This window comes from Passer domesticus, chromosome 7 (assembly GCF_036417665.1).
Source record: "Passer domesticus isolate bPasDom1 chromosome 7, bPasDom1.hap1, whole genome shotgun sequence".
In the NCBI taxonomy this organism is placed as follows: Eukaryota; Metazoa; Chordata; class Aves; order Passeriformes; family Passeridae; genus Passer; species Passer domesticus.
Window position 1 is genome coordinate 45,862,747 of NC_087480.1, and position 21,310 is coordinate 45,884,056.

General features: G+C 38.6%; 1 protein-coding gene across 10 annotated transcripts in view; it reads left to right on the top strand.

Moving 5' to 3' along the window:
- The window catches only part of BCAR3 (BCAR3 adaptor protein, NSP family member), a 94,531-nt gene that overhangs the window by 58,186 nt on the left and 15,035 nt on the right, over window positions 1-21,310 (top strand). The gene's annotated exons all lie outside the window — the stretch shown is intronic.

Genomic DNA, 21,310 nt, shown 5'->3' on the forward strand with positions numbered 1-21,310 from the left:
CCACCCTGTGCTCTTGGTGCTCCCCTAGGGAGCAGCCCAGTCCTGTTGCTCCCTGACACACTAATTGGAGGTGGCTATATTGGTAATCCAAGTGCCATTCTCATAACTGATCCACTTTATCCAACTGCACAGTCATACCTACTCTTCTGCAAGACAAACAGCTAGTTTTAAGCCAGCTAGATTTAAAAAGCAGTTTTGCAAAAAGACCAGGGCACGGGTCAGTGTGCTGGTTTTGGTTGTGCGCTGGTTCACAGTGAGAAGAACATCATCATGTCTCTTGTGGCTATAGTGGCTGCAGGCAGACTGATGGTAAACTTCCGAGCTGAGTGTAGCACTTCGCTTTTTAACAAACCTTTCTTTGCTGAAATCTGGTGACTGAAAGTAGCATAAATAAATTGTTGTATTCAGAAATACTCTGAACAGAGGAAAGGCAAAATAAATAGGTTTTATTCTGCTCAAGATACAAGACAGAAAATACTCATTATAAATTTTTTTAAGAGAATGTTCTCTATCAATGAGATGTGATTTCTAATTCTTTGAATTACATTGCTCACAAGTTGCAGTTTACTACATCTTGAATATTGATGTATTAGTTCATTCAGTATATAAAGAGAGCTAATTATGCAAAAGCAAGTTCTAAGGGGGGGATGAAAAATGTAGTGATTTGCTGGAGTCTGAATATACTGAAGTGTCCATATGGCTTCAGCTCTTCCTTTGTATTCACAGTGCTGCTGAAACCATGGTCACAGTTAAATGGCTCTTTCAAAAAAAACCTTTTATGGTAGAAGTGAAAACAGGCCAGACTGCTTTGAGTCAGGCTGCTACCCAATTCATGAAAGAGATTCAGGGACACAATAGCACGTTGTACATTCTGTGAGATTTTTACAAGTTTTATGAACCAAATAATAGATCCATTGGTAGCCTCTGCAGGTTCTTCCCACACCCTGAGTCTGCCGATCCACAGAGCAAATTCCTGCAGCAAGGGAGAAAGAATCAAGTGCTGGCAGATTAAAGTATGTCAGAGAACTTTTTGTCAGTCATTTTGATCAAATTCATGTGAACTAAAGATAGCTTTGTGTCCCGTTTCTATTCACTATAAATACTTTAGGATCTTTTTATAGAAATCTGTGCTGTAATCATTGAAGCTATATCAGGGTGCAAAGAAAAAAGAGATTTCTCTCTGCCTGTCAGGGAAACCTTTCAAGCACTTCCTCTGGAAATAATGCTTAATAATTACAGAAATACATAGCAGCAGAGAGTTAATAAATATTGGTATGGCCTGAAGCTTTGGACTTATTTTATTCCATTAGTGGAAAAATTGCAAAATGTATGACTATCTCCTCAGCATGGTCATGAGAGAAGTTTATATTTAGATTCAGACTGGAAAAAACTGTTGCTGGTTTAAGGAAGTTCCAGCTGCAGAAAAAGAGTTTCTTGTGAAGTTCTGTTGAAGGGTTCGTGTTTGGCTCAGCCCCACAGTGTTAATATTTTTCCCTATTTTTGCTCTTCCTTGATTTTGTTAGAAAGTAAACTGTGACAGAAATTATTGTTATTCACCACGGATTTGGTTAGTGCAACTGAAAATAAAATTCTGATGACATTCCAGTGTGTTATCATTATCTATAGCTTTGCAAGACAGGACAATATTTTGTGGATTTAATTCAACTTCAGGGAGCTTAGATCAAGTTATGAGATTCATTGATACAGTTTGTATAGTTAATTGCACAAATCCATAATATTGTGTATGCCAATCCAATATAAACATGGGTGTTTGACTCTCACAATTCTACTGGCTGAAGATACTAAGAGTGTGATCAAAAGTAAAGTTTTTATGTGTGTGTATAAGTTTGGGAAAGTTTAGGAAAAAAATCTGTGTCAGTATGACAAGTAGCCACAGTTTAGAAAATAACTTTGCCTTATGACAGTGAAATTTCCTTACAAGCAGCCTTTTTTTAGACATGGAAATATATCAGAGAAATCCCCACCTCACTGGAAAACTTGCCAAATCCAGTGTGTTGCTGCTCTGCTGTGTATCACATCCTGCAGAGACTTGCCTGTTGAGATGCGAGCTGGGGCTTGTGAGCAGAAAGTTTGTTGGGTTTCTGCGTTGGCTGACAGCGTTCAGTAGCAGAGCTGGGAGGAATGCCTGCACTAAGGCACCACATGATCTGGAGGCTCTTTCTGAGTCTGTAGGGTGGTTTAAGGACTTCTTTTCCACACATTTTGCAGCTGCAGCAAAGACAGCAGTATCACAGAAGGTGCAGTTATCAGATGGAATGTGTTTTTGAGGAGAGAAACAGTATGCCCATGTGGCCAACTTGGACTTTACACATCTCTGTCACTATGGATTTGTCATCAGACTCAAAGATCATCAGTGATGTCAGTGAGGCTTCAGACAGAGACATTTCCTCTTTTTTTATGTTTCTCTGCATAGCAGGAACTGAAGCTTCACAAACAACGTTCCACAGCAGTTGCCTCTTGTATGTAAGCTGTGTGATTCAGGCATAAAAGGTTGTTAGAGCCAATCGAATCTTAAATTTTCAGACTTAATTTTTGGTCTCAATGAAACCTTCGGTTTGCTTCTCGAAGGGTGGTTGCTGGTTGTGCACTGCCCTCTGCTGGAAAAGAAACACTTGACTGGATATTTTTAATCGAATCATGGTTATTCAAATCACATTTCATAATTTCTTTGTAACTCTTGTAGGAGTCTGACTGTTGGAAGTTGGTTGCTTTTTCTCAAGAGGCTCAGAACTCGGGCAGGGTGGATGTGTATTTTTCCCCACCTCCCTGTCATTAAGTTATAGAAGTAGGTCCTTGAGGGAACTTGAGAGATTTTTTTTTTTTTTTTTGTCAGCATGTCCCTGAGATTGTCAGACTAGATGTTCTGATTTGTCCAAAAGTTCCATCAAAAGATTTCTTATGATCCCAAAATAATCTGCTCTACCTCTCAAACTAGATTAGTCTAATGGTCTTTTAATTGTTATTGTGGAAAAAAATTCCTGAATATTTTGATATTTTGCATGTAGAGGTTTGGGTTTGGGGTTTTTTTGGTTGGTTTTGTTCCTCTGTCTTGTATGCATAAACTATATTTAATTTTCTAGTGGGATAAGTTTGTGCTGTTGCAATAAGTTGGACAAAGCATCTTGTCTTTTACTTTTAGTCCTGTTCTGGTGATAGTAAAATTTCAGGTAGTAGAAATATTTTTTTTCAGCCTTACACTAGGCTTGTTTTTTACTGTGTCTGCCCTTCCTCTACTTAAAAGGGGCAGCTGTTTCTTAATGTATAATAATTGTTCCTAAAAGCTTTCATCAGCCCAGGAAAAAAATTTTAGAAGTACTTAAGAAGTTTATATGTATTGTTGAAATTCAGCAGCTCTCAAGTATTTAATTACCCTGAAATCATGGTGGGAATCTTGCCGTGTTCATTTGCAGTTGAAGAAAACTTATCTTATTTGATACAATGCAGTTATTTGTGATTAGTGGTGTAATATAACACCTAAGTTTCGGATTTTCTCATGTTGAATTTTGACCAACAAGCTGGTCTCTGAAAATAAGGTTGAGTCAGCAGTTCTGTAATGTGTTGGCTGCAATGTGATGAATAAAATGTAAGCTGGTGCTTGCAGTAAATTATGCAGGAAATACGATTCTACAGCTCTGCAAGACAATGCACTTTCAGTCTACTGTCCTAGTTCATGTTTCCCTAGAGCAGTGAACCCCAAGTTAGCCTGTTCCTGTTAGGAGCTGTTTGCTCTTTCCCAGCCCCCAGTTCCCGAATGGCCTGGTTAGCACTAAGATCTGGGTTTTTCTGTGGTTGGTGGGGTTTGTGGGTCCTCTCGGTTGAGGTTTTGGGGTTTTGTGAATCAGGGGTGAGGGAAGTTAGTGTACTGTGAGAAGGAATATTTTTTTCTTTGTGAATGATAATCCTTCTATTAATTGAGTCAAACGGATAGCAGCTTCCTAATTATCCTGGCCTTCATTATGAAGTCTTTTAGCAGTACATTCCTGTCTCCTGATGCTGAAATGGAATTTATTGTATTTTGCTTATGGGAGCATCTTCTGTAATGCTGAGGGTGCTTTGGTAAATATAAAATGCTGAAAATTCTTAAAGCAGAAATAATCATCTCTGTGCATGTTAATGGTTAATCTTACATGTTATCCTGTCATGGATTTGACCCAGTTAATGTCTCTATTCTACTTCTTCTGTTATTACTCATTAACTCTCAAGTGATGTCCCATCTGGAGTCCTCAAAAACCACTACATGCACTGATATTTCAGTTGAAAACTATAAAATTATTTTGCTCTAATTTCCTTGGTACCAATAGTAACACTGGTGACAGTAGCTACTTAATTGAACTTTTCAATACCTTTGTTAGAGGATCAGTGGCTGCTATCAGGTCTTATTTACAGATGAGAAACATAAGCTGGAAAGGTCTGAATCTGAAATATGGGATAGAAGTCCTGGGATACACAAAACATGTCCTATTTTATCTCTAGTGATCTTGTGAAATTTCTATTTAAACTAATTACCTATTTTCTCCAAAATATTAATCCCAGTGGCTCTCAAATGCTGAGAGTTATCACAGAATGGTTTAGGTTAGCAGGGACCTCAGAATATACAGTTTCAATCTCCTGCCTTGTGCAGGGGCACCTTTCATTAGACCGGATTTCCCAGGGCCCCATCCAACCTGGCCTTTTGATAATGTACCGAAGTCAAAATGTCCATGTCAGTGAAAGCAAATGTGGGTACATGGTGATGTGCATTTACTTTTCAAAGAAAGAGGAAAAAAAGGGGGCTGGTTTATAGTTTTCATCCTTTTGAAGATGGACTAATAGCAAAAGCTCTCAGGGACATGAAAATGTTTATATTTAACTCCATGCAACGTTCACTGTTCATCTTTCACAGTCTGTAAGCTCATGAGCCGCAAGGGGGAGTGAGTATATAATATGTGGAGGCAAATGATGATGATTTTTTTTTTCATTAAGCAGTTTGTGTCCTCTTACTGATAAAGCCTAGAGGGGTAAAGCTCCTCATTGCTCAGAGCTGTGTTTGCAGATAGTAACTAGAATAAGACTGGTCCGTTGTGTGTGTCTGTCTTGCCTCCTTTTGGATACACACTGAGATACAATTTAGCCTGCAGAGAGGGCAGCAGGAGGAGCATTGGGGCATTTCAGTTGGGATGTCATCTATGCTGTGTGCTGTCAAAGGAACAGGTTGGCCTGACACTTTTGTATGTTGAATATTTGTAGAAAATAAGCATCTGCACAAATAATGGAGAATAATGTTATGTTGCTTGTCTAGAATACCTAGAGGTCATTTGTCTCCATATCCTCAAATCCTTTTGTTAGTAAAACATTGAAGGACTTTTGAAAAGCCAAGCTCTGACAGAGCCCAAGTTACTTGTAAGTTTTCTTTTTGAGTGCTGCACATCCAAAATATACATCCTCTGTATAAAAGAGAAGTGTTTTAGGCTATTCAGGAGTTTTAGATAATTAGCTGATAGTTTAAAGGTGTCTGCTTACCCTGGAGAAGTAACACTTTTTTTTCATCTTTCCTTTATATTTAGAATTGGTTTAAATCTCACACAATAAGCACTTTACTCTGACAGGACTGGGGAGACTTTCAAATACAGAAGTCTAAAGTTAACAATTGTCTTAATGCCTTATTTTTATATGCAAGACAACTCTGGTATGCTGGCCAGCAAAGCTAGTTAGACTAATGACAGCTAAGTCAGCAGGAAAGAGAAGAAGGTATTACCCATAAACTGTGAACTACTTCTGAAAGAAAAGGAAATTCATGCCTTTTCATATTTTTTTTCGCCAGCGCAAGGAACAAATTGAAGGAAAAATAGGTGGGACATTACAAAATTATTTCATGTTTGTACGTGGGTTGGCAGACAGTAGGTGGAGCTCAAGAATACTTATGCTAGTTTTTGGTAAACTCAATTAAACCTGCTGGTGGATGGATTCATCATAGGGAGGTGTCTAGTAGGAAAGCCAGATCTACTGCCAGGTGACTCTGAAAAAATTTGATCTTTTATAACTAAAACATATAAATCTCAAAGGCATTTGGATGTCTTAAAGTGCAAATTAAGGCCTAGTAGGAAGCTCATAAGCAGGTTGGGCATTTATTTCTTGTACCTGCAGACCTGGGTTTTTATGAGACGCAGATTTTCAAACAGATTTATTCAAGCAGCAGTGTAAAATAAATAGATGCAAATTCTGTTTTCTCACTATTCCCGTACAACTGCAGCGTATTTCTGAGACTGCCTCACGGAACCAGAAAGGAGGAAGAAATTAAGCTGACCTCTCCCACACCACACCTTGCAATGCAAACAAGGGTAATTACAGCTGCAGCTCTATCTGTTGATTTATGATCAGAAGCTGCACCAGCAGCAGCATGCAGGAAGTGAGGTTATCTCAGAGAACATGAAAGAGTCAGTTCTGTTAAGAATTGAGACAGGAATGGTAGGACATGAGCTGGGAGATGGGACTTTATGTGTCTGTAGACGTTTGAGTTAGGAGGAGATAAAAGTAAGCCTTCTGACAGTGTTGTCATCCCCTTCCTTGCACTTACTCTACACTTTAATAAGTGTTCAGTTGTAAAGTTGAGCACTACCTGTATATGGAGGCACCTGCCCCCAGAGCTTTGTTAGAGACAATGTGCTATATCTGCTAAGGACTTACTGCTAAGACTAAATGGGAGTGGGCATTGTGAAGATGTTTGCATGGACAAATTATTTATCCGTTTTCCCCCATTTCCTGACTTTTTCTTACATTAAAAAGAACAACTGATTATAGCAAAAACTCTTATGCATTAAATGAAAAATGTTTCAACTGAGGATTTAAGTTACTTTCTTTTCTTTGGGTTTTTTCTTTCAAATTTTATTCCTATTGTATTTTACTACAACCCCAGAGCTGCCATTTTGTAGCCATAGGCACTCAGACCACAGGTCATGCCCTGTGTAATGGGGACATGTCTGTGGGACGTCACTCGTTCAGCAGCAGTGCTCAGGGCTGGCTCTGGGCTGGATCTAATCAGATTTGTGCTCTTGACCCTTGTACAGTGCTTCTTTCATTTACAGCTGGCTTCCTGCCTGCATTGTTTACTTCCATTTAGCGCAGTGAAATGTAAAGCATTACATGTGTTTCACTGAGTATTGCTAGGCTGATTTGAATGCTTAAATGAATAGAGCAGTGCAAAGCAAAGTGGCTAGCCAACAATTGCCTCATCTAATTTAGTCTGAAATTATTTCTCTTTCTCTAATATGAAATCACAAATCATCATACTTCTGTGTGTGAATTCTAAGCACTCCCATGATCATCACTGATATTTGGTTCAAAACAGCCTCTTGTGGCTTTGGAGACTCTTTTGGTAACTTCAGACTGCTTGTGAGATTTGAAGCATTTATATTTTCAAGGAGTGTGGTTGCTTTACTTGAGCCACCTAAAATCTTGAAGCCACTGTTTTTTTCTTGTGTGACCAGTACGATTAAAGCAGCCTAAGATTCCCCGTGAGCAGGTTCACACTATCCTGTGTGAGCAACTCAAACTCCTGCATATGCAATGTGTTGTGAGCAAGTTGGACACAGTGTAGGTGTGTCAAGGGAACACTGGGTAATTTAAACTAGACCATGAAACTATCCTAAATAACTTTAGAGGCTTTGTAATAACAGATGGAGTTAGCAGAGACTCCTTAATTTCTGTTCCTAATGGGCTATTAGGAGCTCAACACAGAATATATGTTCAAGTGTCCTTGAACTTGTGTAGCCATGGATTTTATGAACTTAAAAATCCTTTCTTATTAAGCTTGGTTATCAAAGTTATGAAAAATAATCTAGCCAGCCATCCACAGAAACAGATTAAGGGATTATCAAATAATTTAAGATTCTAGGAAGAATCTTTGAAAACTAAGAAATAGAGCTGATTGTTGACCTTTCAGTGCTGGAGAGCATTTAAAATACATCAATAGATGATTTAGCAAAAGGATTGTATTTGATGTTTCTAAGGTATAATAAACAGGTTTGTTTCTCCTATGCAGAGTCCAAGAACCCAAAGTACCAGCAAAAAATCTAAGGCCATGGGAGTGAATATATGACTTAAGCCATCCTTTGTTTCTCTGAGTCAATATTTAAAAATGTAAATCCTTACCTATGTAAGAAGCATAATTGGAGCAGCCTGAAGGCTGTCCTTAGTCATGAGAGCCATCAGTGCAGGACATACCATACTATCACACTGAGGCTTCTCAGGTACTCTTTGGGATTGCTTCCAGTAATATTAATTTTCATACTGCTGTATCACAGTATCTTGCAGAGGTTGTCATCCATTCATTGAGCTATCTAGGCAGAGGTCATACTTACTTTAATAAAAAGAAAAATTCATTCAATTTTTAAGACATTTAAAATCTGCTATTTAAATAAAGTATCCTTTTTCCTGTCAGTTACACTGTTGATAAAAAGCATCGACAGCTGCTGGAATGCGTGTGTGGAATGTACGGTATTCATTTTTAAGGTTCATTATTTCTGGCATTCTCTCAACATACATAATTTTTGATGCTTTGTTTCATAGCAGACAGGAAATAAGGAACTGGCAGTTACCACTTCTATAAGACCTGACACTCCAATCCTCCTTCTTTTGAAAAACTGGGGTGTTTTATTCTTAATGGTGGATGAGAACCTTTGTTCAAATTTCAGTGTAGGTTTACACATTGATAGGTTATAGTATTCCTGTCCTTTTTTTTTTCCCAACCCCATAGAGAACTCCTTTTTGGAACTTGTAATTCCTTTCAGAGCAGAAGTGATCCAACTTATTTGCACTGCTAAGTCAGCTGTTTCTGCTGCCAAAATAGCTAAGTCATCCTAATAGCCCTTCTTGTCACGTACTGTTTGTGTTGCTTGTCTTAATTATTTCTGTTTTCATGGTCTTGCAAGTGAAACCTTAGTGTGTGATATTAATACTGTCTTGCCAGCATTGTAAAGCAAAAACACCTTGACTGATGCAGTCTTCAATTTCATTTCCCTTTTTATCATCCCTCTCTCCTGCCCTTCCAGTTTTAAAATTGGATTAGGGTATTATTATGAGAACTTTTGATTAATATTCTTTAAAAATACAGTCCTTTTTGAGATGTCCTGCCACAGTACCAGAAAATTTCAGTCCAGAAACAGGCATCACAGTTCAGGCTATTTTGTTTGAAGTTTTGCAGGGTATCTTTTAATCTTTTCTTCTCTGTCTACCTGCTAAAGCAATCCTGTGGAGTTCCTCAAAGTGGAAAAATAACTCAAAGTAAATTAAAATATGCTGCAGCACAGTGCAAAAAGAAAAGGAGGATGCTTTCACATTCCTGTGATATTATCTACTCATTCATTGTTTGAGTTTGTCATAAAGTACTCTTCAGCAGGACTTCATCTTCAAAGTCAGTATTTTCAGCTTCTTTTCTGGCCAATCTTTTTTCTTGCCAGCTTTATTACTTTGCAGTCTATTTAATGTTCTGTTCTTTTATTCCTACGTTGTTTTCCTTTCTCAGAAGAGTCTCTGGCATAACATCTCCTACACGTGGCCAAGTAGACTGGCTACCTTTATGAGCATTCTGGGCTTGGTGCTTCGCCTGGTGATAGGTACTTGCAAACCTTCCATGACCAGATAGGTAAAAGAACTTTACACATCACACTTCCATTTCCTTGTTTCTGAGGTTTCCTCTTCTTTTCAGATAGGCACTCCATTCAATTTTCCTTGAAAGGCAGTGCACATTTTATGTCTCTTCTCAGGGCTGCTGCTTGGTTTGTGCACCAGTTCCTATTGCTAGATGCAGGCTGAGGGCACTTCCCATTGTTCAGTCAGTGTGGGAAGGAAGTATTCTGTTATTAGGTGAGAGATACCTTGCAAGTAATACCTGAGGCCATCAATAAGTATTTAATATGTGTCCTCCTAATTACATCATATACTTGTTGCTGATGAAAAAGACAAGTAACTATTCATTTTAACCACCCCTTGGGATTAATTTATTCCTAATCCAAGACCTGAAATATCTCTGAGTTCCGTAATTTTTGGTACCACCCAAGTAGAACTTGGTTGATCTCTTCAAAGTTTCTTAATCTTAAGTGTTACAGGCTGTCTTGTACTTCTCAGTCCAGTCCATTTGGTTTCCTTTCATCAGATCTGTTAACTAGGCTGCTATGGAGGTGAGGTCTTGTCTCTTACAATTTCCCAAGTTGTTTGCCTCTTTTTTGCCCTGGTTCTTGAGAAGGCCTTGAAGTATGTCAGGCAGATTCTTTGCTGATGAGCAGTTTGCTGACTGGTCAGTAAACTATGGACTGTGTTGTCCAGGAGGATGGAATCACAGGCATAAATAAAACTGCTGCTTTTTATTTTGTTGTGGTGCTTACTTTTACTTTGCCAAATCAGATGTGTTCGTGAATTCAGTTCTTTCTTTCTCAGGCAGTTTGCACATTGCCATGGGACTATCACCAAGATAAAGCTGTCCACTGAGAGTTTGAAATACTGAAGGTACCTTGGTTACCTGACAATGTTAACAGGGTTGGATTCTTGCTATTTTTTTCAAGGACTGTCTGCCAGAAGCTTCCTAATTAAAAATAAACATACTTACCATTTTCCTTGGTTACCAAAGCTCAGTCCTTACAGTTGTCAAATAGTAATCAACTGCTTTTCCTCTTTTTTTTTTTTAATGTGTGTATAATTGATGATGCAGGCAGAGATGTTGCATGATTGAGCTGGAGCAACTGATTAAGCCTTTATCAGTGCTGGGAGACAGGTATTGTAACTCATCCAGAAGAGAAGCTTGGCTTGTGCTGACGCCTTAAACGCATCTCTGAGGCAGGGGGTACCAAGATAGAGGAGCTAGGATTTCACTGGTGAGTGGAACGGATCACATGAGGATTCTGGCACTCTCTGTATGGCATGCTGGAAGCCAGCGTGCCAGCGGTCCCTGAATTGATGGTATCAGCTTCAGCTGTGGAAAGTGTCCCAGACTGATACGTGAGTAGGGGGGTGTAGCAGCACTGGGAGGCAGTGGTGACACTGAAGAGCTTGCTGAACCTCAGAGCACTGCTAGTAGTGACTGTTTGTCTTCAGTCTTGAGGAACCACAGGCAGCAGAACTGAAAATGCCGAAGGATTATAATATTTTTCAAATGCTGATTGCAGCATTTTGCTGCTTTTATCATCGTAAGTCTATTATCAGAGTCAAGGTAGGTGCTCTGTTTCAGCTAGTTAGTAGCCTTTCAGTTTTTGTTTACAAGTGTTTGTTTTTATACCATGATTGGACACAGAGTGTTTCTCTTTTAAAGAACAACTTTACAATTCACTGTTGTCTTAGAGAGAGGCTTGAACAACTTGCAGTTTTATGAGCCTGAAGCATGCTGTCTTTATGTTTAGGGACTTAGTAAAAATGCCCTCATAAGGGACTTGCTGAGGAGTATTTTAGCAAATTTTCAAGTAATCAGACCATTTGGTTCCTTAACTTTTTTCTCCTATGTAAGGAAAACACAGGCAATTGTGCTCAGGATTGCAGATGTTTCTTAAATGCTTCAGACAATTTTAGATTGGTCCTTATATTTTAGATATTTTTTAATTGCAAGATACACAAAGTCATATACTCCTAGGAAGGTTTGGGTTGGAAGGAGTCTTTGAAGGTCATCTAGTCCAATCCTCCTGCCATGGGCAGGGACATTATTTACTTTATGCAAAAATGCTCCATATGCACTGGAAGTACAGGAAAAGCCTTTTTAATAATTTTGAGTCACAGTAACAGAAATGTCTAAGTGACTTGGGAATTGGAGTCATGTGGGGTGTCTAACTACTTTAGATGATCTGTGAGTTACACTTTTAAATCGTTTTATTTAAGATTAGTATATTAATTGTTCTTTAACACCTTTAACACTGCAAGTGGAGCACTTGCAGTGAGGAAGGATGTGAAGGTTGCTGTCTTCTGGCCATGGCTTTCAAACTTCGATGGAAGCACTTAAAAGTTGGGAACAGCTGTCCCTTTCTCTCACCTTCAGTGATGTAGCCTTATAACTGTCCATTTCTGAAAGTGGAGTGTGGGTCTTTTGGGCACTCTGAAAAAGTGGTTCCGGTCAGATTAGCTTCTTCTGACTGACTTCTTCTTCATCTGGGACAGATGTCAGCAATTATCATCACAATAGAGTGCTGAAGATGCTCTATTGTGCTGTAATTGATTTTCATTCTTGTTTTAAGGCTTAATTCTCCAGTTCTAGAACTTTTTAAATTACATTGGAATTTATTGTTGGCTGTCAGAGCAGTTAGAAAACTTGTTCTTGACCATGCATATGCCCTTTATTTAACTTGGCATGAATTTCTAATACCTAAAAGAACGGTGGTGTTGTCATGGCAACTTTCCATTTAGTCTAATCCATATAGTCTCTAGAGAAACTGAAAAACATTAATAGTGTTTGCTGTATGGGGGGTGAAAAATAAAACCTTTTATGTAGAAACAAATTACAGTTGGGATCTTTCAAAAATAATGTTCTATTTAAAGAGATTTGCAGCATTTAAAATAGATTTGAATGCATGTGTTCCAGTATTCAGATTTAGCAATAGTTATATTTGATGAACTGCTATTTGAAGAAGTTTGGATGGTAGGGAACTGGGGTGCATTTGCTGAAGAGAAAGTGGCTGTAGGTGTGGAAACAGCTGGTGGTCAAATCACGTAAGGTCTGAACCCTGGGGCCCAATGGTATGGATTCTGTGAAATGCTAAAGGGCATAGGATGCTATGAACAATAAGATGGTATGAAATTAAGTCATCAGCTTTTAATTTTTAAAATTATTTTTTTAAAATTTTTAAAATCAGGCAAAATCAGTTTGTATAATTAGATCAAGTTAATTCATGGTTTTGATAGCAATTACAAGTGTCATGAAATACCAAATTGATTCATAAATAAACACACTGAAGTTCTCAGCTACCCCTGAGAGATTCAGACTTTTCTGCATTGAGATAAATTCATTATGTTATCCAATTTAATTGAAGGCAGTATGTGACCAAGCTCAGAGGTGCCTTGTTGTGTCCCATCAAAGCAGAGGAAGCAGTACAGCACTTGAGCGCTCATATTTTTTGGCACTAAAATTTAGTGTGTGAAACTGAGGTCTCAGCAGCAGATATTTGGTTTATTTTCCCATGCACTAATAGAAAATACAATGATCAGTGCAGAACATCTGAACTTGGATCAACTCATTCTGAGTCATGATGTGTCAGTACCTTTAATGATCCCATTTGGTTTTTTTATAGCAATTTACTGTCAAGGTCAGCTTTTACATTGAAGGAAATAGAGAAACTTCAAGGCAAGGGGGTTCCTGTTTGTGTTTAAAAAAAGAAGAGAGTTATAGAAAATACTAAATTACGACTTGTGCCACTTCCAAGCCAAAATATTTTTCTTTGAATTTGCATTTTTTGGAAGAGGAGAAGTAAATTAAGACTGGATCAGTGATCAATGGTGACTTAAAAATGTGAAGGTCTAAATTAGTGAAATTAACTTTGCCACAAGACAGGGGTTTTTTTCATACTAGTCAGTATTGCTGTCATGATCAGAGGGGGAAGGGCCTTGAAGTTCAAGTATTTTCATTCTTAATTCTCTGCTATGATTCACCCTCAGCTGAAGCTGCACAAAAGGGGAAAGCCACTCCAGTAATCAGGAGTGCCAAGTTTTCTAACTTCCAGCACGTTGATGTAGCACATCAGTGAGTAATGTGCTAATGCTGTGAGTGCGACGTGCGTAAGAAGCCTTTTATAAGCAGCTCCTCACTGCTAGTGCCATCTCTTATCTTGGGTGAATTGCAAACACTTTTTATAGATAGTAGATCTTAATTAATATTTCTTCAGTGTGCAGTGATCTAAATCTGTTCACTGGCATCCTCAGGCTTCATAGATCCAGTTTCAGCATGTGTGTGGAGGCAGTTGGGTTTGATAACACGTGAGTTACATGTAATCACCACTCAGCATTATTGGTCTGCCTTTCAGTGTTTGATTTGTTATTGTTGGAGAGGGGCAGATGTGAAAAGACTGACTGCTCAAATTATGTGAAATTTTGTATAGCTCCCTGAACTTTGATTTCCCATTGTCTTGTTGCCAAGTTTGAGTTTTGATGAGTATTATATTATAAAATTCTTTTCAATTTCCCATGTTAATTTTATAGTTACACTGCAGTAGAAGTTTGATTATCTTCTATCATAAATATGTAGATAGCACAGGGTCCACTGGTGCTCTGTTAGTGACTTCTGTTGATGGGAATGGGAATATTCTTCAGTAGGTATTTATGCATTTAATTTCTTGGTAGTACCTATTATTTAGGTATGTCTCAGATTAAAACAAGCAAAAAAAACCTTACATAACTGCTAACATAATTTACATTTGGAAATGCAAATCTTCAGGGTCACTGAGTGGGGGATTATGATTTGACCAACTCCCAACTCAGGCTTTCTCAGGGTCTGTATTCCAGAAATGAAGCTCTCCTAGCTCTCAATGTGGTTACATAGAAATGTGAGGATTTGTTGTAAGTGTGGTGGTGTACTGGAAAATGGTTGTTGAATCAAGTTTTCCCATTACCTTCACTTAACATTAAACTGATCTTTGCACTAAAGAGCTTTTTTTAGTTCCCTCATTCTAAATAAGTATCTTGCTTATTAGTTGTCATGGTTTGAGCCCAGCTGGCAGCTGTGCACCACGCAGCCACTCACCCACCCCACCCTGGCAGAATGGAGAGGGGAGTCAAAACTAGGCTGACAAACAAACAGTTTATTAATTGAAATGAGCTAAAATATAATAATACTAGTAAATAATAATAATAATGAGAGAGGAAAAAAACCCAGTGATGCATAATACAGTTGTTCACCACCCCCTGACTGATGTCAGACCCTGTTCCTGAACTCCTATCAGCCCTGCTTCAAGGTAATTCTCCATTTTATATACTGGGCATGATGTTCTGTGGTGTGGAATATCCCTTTGGCTAATTCAGGTCACCTGTCATGTCTGTGCTCCCTCCCAGCTTTTTGTGCACCTCCTCACTGGCACAGCATGAGACACAAAGTCCTTAACTTAGAATAAACAAGACTTAGCAACAATCAAAACATCAGTGTGTTATCAACATTGTTCTCATACTGAATCCAAAACACTGCACTGTACCGAGAAGAAATTAACTCTATAACAGCCAAAACCAGAAAAACTGGCTGCCTTCCTGTGAACACAGACAACTTCTGTTGTTCATAGCAGCAGAGTGAGAACATGCCCAGGATTGAGTTTATTTGACTTTAAAGAGCCATTGCAGTCTTGGGGAAAGTTTTCATTACAATTTGTTATGTTTTCATTAGTAACCTCAAAAGTTGTCACCAAAGAAGTTGTTCACAAAAAGTTGTTACCTAAAGAAGCATGTGGAAACCTGGTGGCTTCAAAATTGTCATTCTCCTGTATTAATTCATCTCTGGGTAAATCACCCATTCTGTACCTCCTCTTGCTTAACACAGCACTTGCTGTAGTCCTGTGTGAACTTTGTGCCTCTGGAAGGTTACAGAAAGCTGCCTCTGTGAAGAACGTTCCAGCAGCTGTGGTTCAGTTTCCAGGTCAGTCGGAAATGGATTCCTGTGTTGAGGAATTCCCTTTTTCCAGTTAGTTCTTTCTCAAACAAAAGCTATTCAGAAATCACTGTCTGTTTTTGTTTTGTAAGGCCGTGGCCAATGATGCTGCTTTTCTGTACAGGAGAAAATAAGACTGACAAGAATGTTTTTGAACAATATTGGAGCATTTGGTTCTACATGTAAATGCTCAGTGCAAGTGTGTTGTGTTTGGTGGCCAATTAGTAGAGTTATAAGTGAAATTGTATACATTGTACTCATAAATTCATATAATTGTGTATTTGTAAATGCTTGTATTCATAGTGACAGATAGGCAGTCTGGTTAGGATCACAAGGGCACAGGATTAAAGACTGAAAAGATCTCTGCAGCCAGTGAATTATATATTGATCCAGAATTGGGACTTTGACAATAAAATGTTAATTTTCTGTATGAACAAGCTGACTGCTTTCTAGTCGCTTGGAATTGGAGAAACTTCATTCTTTTTTTCACTTTTCCAGATGTTCTTGGCGTCCAGTATCTGTGTGACCTCTCCCTTCTTTCTTGTTTCATATGTGTGTTTCCTGTTCTTGCCCCAGCATCCCCTTTATATTTTCTGTCAATTGGTCTGTTAAATTATCCACTTGGCTGAAAGTAAATCTCACAAAATTTAAGTTTTTAATTAATCACAGTTTCTCCCATCTTCTCATTTGTTTGGAGGCTCTGTAGGACCTAGTGATGTTACCCAGTCAGAAAGTCACAGTTCAGGATTCATGGTGTATTTAAGTAAACCTAGCAGGCCTCCCATGTTGGAGAAAAGATGGATTTGTGAGAAATCTTAAATGTGTTTGGTTTAGATGGATTCAGTACATTTATGAAAACTTTAAACAAAGTACTAAAATTTTGGGAAAGGTATTATGGACTTCACTTTCTTCCTCAGATCACGCCAGTTTTCACAAAGCTGTTCTCATTTATCTCTAATAACCATCTCTTTCTTTTTTCCTGAAACCTTCAAGGCAACAGGAAATCAGGTGGTTCCAAGGCTGCCTGTTGGGCTCATTTAACTGTCACCTGGCAGGGCTGGGTAAAGCACCAGGAACTAATTGAGACTGGATGGGAATGTGGCCCCCTTTAGTCTTGTACCCATAACAGATCTTGGCTGTGCTTTGCGTGAATAATGCTTTGCCAGAGGGATACAGAGCGAGATGATGTGAATTTTGGCTTCATCTGAGCTGAATGAGGGGCTCTAGCTTGACAGATTTTGGACCACTTCCAAACAGTATCTAAAATTAAAAGCCTTTCCTTCATAATTCAAACTGTTTTAGGAAAATAAAAAAATAAAAAAAAAAACCAAAACACATAAATAATAAATAAATAAATAAACCAAACATCCTCACCTTAGAGAGGAATTAATATCAATACAGAAATAACTGTGGGACTTCTCTTTGTTTACTGCCAACTTCATACAGTAGATTGTTCAGCACAATCTAATGTGAAACATTCTGTGAGGATGATTGACACAAGAGCTTGGTATAGCGAAATATATTTGCCTTTGAAGAGTGGCAAACACTCACATGAAAGTGACCCCTTGCATGCATAAGCAGCAGATCATTGTGAGAAATTCCCATTAAAATACATTGACAAATTTCAGAGGCACAGTATATTGTGATAGGTAAGTAAAGACCTCTTCAAATTTGCCCTGAGATCATAGTTTGATGTTTTATTTCCTTAAACTTTGATATTTTCCAGGTTTGGTATGCCAGATTAACACTTGTCTGGGGAAAAAAAAAAAGTAACATAATATGTAACATTAAGGATAGCTTGTTGCATCTGTTGTAAGCACAGTTTGCTATTAGATTAATGGCCCTGAAGTAAAAATCCTTTGTGAAATATAATAAACTGCCAAGGAGTTTCTTAATTTTACAACTATTGACTGAAACTTTTTCCCTCCTTCTAAAGTGTTGGCTGTCTAGGTTTTGCACAGTGTATGTAAGTAGGCTTGAGGGTTTTTGACAGAGGGTGATGATATTGTATTACTAGGTAGTTAAGTATTTTTATTTTAAGGACCTGTTCACAAAACAGGTCTGTTCACAAAAGCTCAGCATGGCAGAAATATCTTAAAATAGCACCAGGACTGGAAACAATGCAACTAAAATGTGAACAAACAGTTCTGGAAAGCACACACTTACAGGGAGTTCTTTGCAGGCCAGGAAAAGCATCTGTATTTGAAAACAGTGACTGCTGACTTGATTTGCTTTTTTATTCCAGGGATATCTGACAGGGTTGTTACTATTAAAGATCTCAAAGTATTTAAACTGGAAGCTTCCCTGTGTTGCTTTGACCATGTTTTGTTGCAAAATACATTGCAGTCTTTCATTTTTCCCTAGATTATTTTTAAATTTCTTTTTACCATCCACTGCACTGTGTAGTTGTAGATATAAATTCAGCTTTCTTTCTGTCATTGAGTAGGAGCCAACAAAGTGTCTTAGGCAAAGAAATAAAACAAGGAGATAGTACTAAGTGAAGTTTGTCACTATGAAGTGTGTGCAAATTTGCAGCCTACCATTGCTGCCCATTAACTTTTGGGTGCTATTAGGAAATGAGGCTGAAGCATCATGCTCTGTGGAATAAGTCATGTTTTCTTTTGAAAGAAAGCCCACTGGCATAGCTAATAATTGTTGTAAGTCTACCCTCTTCGTTATTTACAGGCTCGCACGCTTGCACTGGCTGTGCCTGGAGTGATTTTTGAGTCTTGCATGATGTGAAGTTCAGTGTCTGCAGAGATTCTTGGAGAGCAGAGGCCTCGGGTGTAGTGTGTAGCATAGAAAGGTGCTGGCTGGTGAGATTACAGTTCATCAGTCACCATTCTCCTTTAGCAGGTTCTGTAAGAAAGCAGTCTCAGTGAACAAAAAACTGTCCAGGAAGACATGCTATTACTGAACTTGCTTACCTAGGCAGTTTTCCCCTTGTGTATCCTGGGATTTGTGCTAGCCACTGGAGTTCTTTCACTAAGTTCTGAGTTGCACAAAGATTATTTAAATGTGTCTGCTTCATCTCAGGAGACATCTGACCTCTCTGGCAATCAGAATTTATTCCATGTGGTAGATGATAGTGGAGAGGAATTTTAACAAACCAATAATTATGAATGTTAACCAAACCAATTAAGTTGGTTTGGATTCCTTAAATGTTTTTTTGTGTTGTTAGATGTAGTTCAGGTTCAATATATGTCTCATTAACTTCATTTGAGTAGTGAAAAATCCATTCAACCACCAGAAGAAACTTTAGGTTTTTGTGCTGTATTTGTAATCAATGCGTGTCTCCAAGTGGATCATCCTGGTGTTTTTAAGATAATTCATGTCAGTACCATGGATGAAACTAGTCCATTTCATCCTATATAGGTCTTTAGTTCTTTATCTTATAATTCTTTTTGTTGGCTTACTGCCTTTGTATCCCATAGTCTGTTCTATTTTCAGTAGCTCTGCCTACCACTGAGATACAGGGAGATGCTTTTGGAAAGATGGTAACAATTTCTGTAGTAGCTTTGGTTCTTTAAGATCTCTATTCAGTCAAAAGCATCTTTTGAAACCTTAAATACGATTCACATTAAAGTAGTAGTTCCTCTCAGAAGATCAGTAAAATACACAGCTCTGACTTTAAGATCTTAATTATACCATTGCAGCTGGATGTTTTTGTTTACCCTGGAGGGGGTATTTTAAAAGTTCCCCAGCCACTTCCTTGTGCAGTCAGCGGGAAAGGTGCTTTTGAAAAGCCTCAGCTCAGTTTATGTATTCTTCACTCTACCTACAGCTTGTGTAGATGCTACAATACTTGCTATCATTCTCTGAGATGTGGTAGTGAAAGGGCTGTTAATTTTAGAATCATTGCCAGTCAGCTTTAAATGGGTTCCCAGCCATTTGAGTTGGGAAATACAAGTGATAGGTGTGTGCCAGAGGTTCTTCACCTGTGCTGGCCTGATAGGTCACAAGGGTTTGGAGTGGAGGGCGAGTTTTTGGCCTTCCCTGACTATGTTTTGACACTTCAATATGCTTTTGGACTTCAGTCCTCACCAAGCCTCTTCTGTGGCTCCTTATACATCCAGTAACTTCACTTCTTCATATTGTACATGGATTTATGAATGAGCCCTTTCAGTGAAGGTCTTCTTTCTCTAGTGGCATGGTTTCTTTTTGCACAACTGTGAAAATACGAGTCTTCTCATAAAGCTTGGAAGGAGTTGATGCAAAACCTTAATGTACAAAAGCACAAAGAATTTGCTCCTTGATGAAAGTGCTTGTGCATTTTGAACCAAATTTGTATGGACAAATAACACCCTATTCTGGTTCACAGAAGGGAAGCTATGGTGAAAAGTGGTTCTTTACCAGCTTGTTTTTATCTTCTGCCTTTCTATGTTAGCTACTAGTGTTTGCCTAAGAGATGCCTTAGATTGTCCTCTTCTCTCTGCTTTTCTCAGAGAAAACTATCTCAGAATTTCTCTGGGCTCCCAGCATGTTTAAATTATCTTGGCAGCAGGATCCCTCCTCTGGCATTATTCCACAAAAAATCTGCTGCCTGGTAATCTGTTGTAATTCAGTCTGCCTGAAATTGCAGGGAGGGTCGTTGAAAGAAGTGTTAAATGTGTGCCACCTGCTCCCACGGTTAGGTGCTGTGAGTATTCACTGTGAAGAAGAAATTTGTGGAAAGAAGGGGAATTGGTGGGCAAGCCTTCCCAGCTCTTTTTTAAATAATGCATGTGTTTCTCATTTGCATCAGTGTGTCAGTTAAAGGAACCCATGGGCTTTGGCTCATATCCAGACCTAAGAAAAAAATCCATAATGCACAAGACCAAAATCTGCATTTTACTGGAGGTCCACCCCCTCTCTCCTTATTCCTCTTTTTTTTCTTTTTTTTTTAAATGGTCTTTCTCTGAAGAGAGGGTATACTCTGGTTCTTTGATCAGTGTCAAACATGTTCTCAGGCTTTTGAAACTTTTCAGCACAACAAAGATGGGCTGGAGTCCCAGCCCTTGGAGAATGAAAGGAAGTTCAAAGTACTTCCCTCCTCTGAGTGCTTATGAAAGAGAATGTGGCTACTCCAGAGAAGATCCTGCACCTCACTGTTAGCAACACTGCATCCATAAAGACTAGCCAGCCAGAGTGGGCCAGCATGAAAGCTGTGCTCCAAAAAGAGATGAAGACAGAAATTTTCCAGAAAACTGTCTTGTAGTTGTATAGTGGTGATGGAGATATCTTCAAGCAAAACTTGTGCCTTTAGTGCTAAGGGGCAACAGGAGCTTTGGTCCTTTAGGAAGGGAACATCTTGGATGTGCAGATTTAATGACTAGTAGGAGTAAGCCCTTTAAGATTGAAATTTTACTTTGGCAAATTGGTTCTTTGGCAACAGAAATATTGAACAACTAAATGTGTCCAGCTTAGCCTGTCTCGATGCATTTGGAATGTTCTTAACTAGATGGGTTCAAAGGAGGCTGCTGGGAAATAATCTGAATTTAAAATGGAAGTTTAAACAGGAGGAAGAATAGTGGAGCAGGGCATTTGGGTCCAGCTCCATTTTTTTGGATATAGTTAGAATTCTTACTGGAAAGAGGAAGTAAGAGAAGTGACTTTGTAGGTGTGTCGTTATTAGTTTGGTGTACAGGCAGAACACTTTGCTCCGTTCTGTGCGGTGTAGAACAATCACATGTTATCTCACAGAATGCTGGGCTTTGCAAACACAATCTGGAGGGC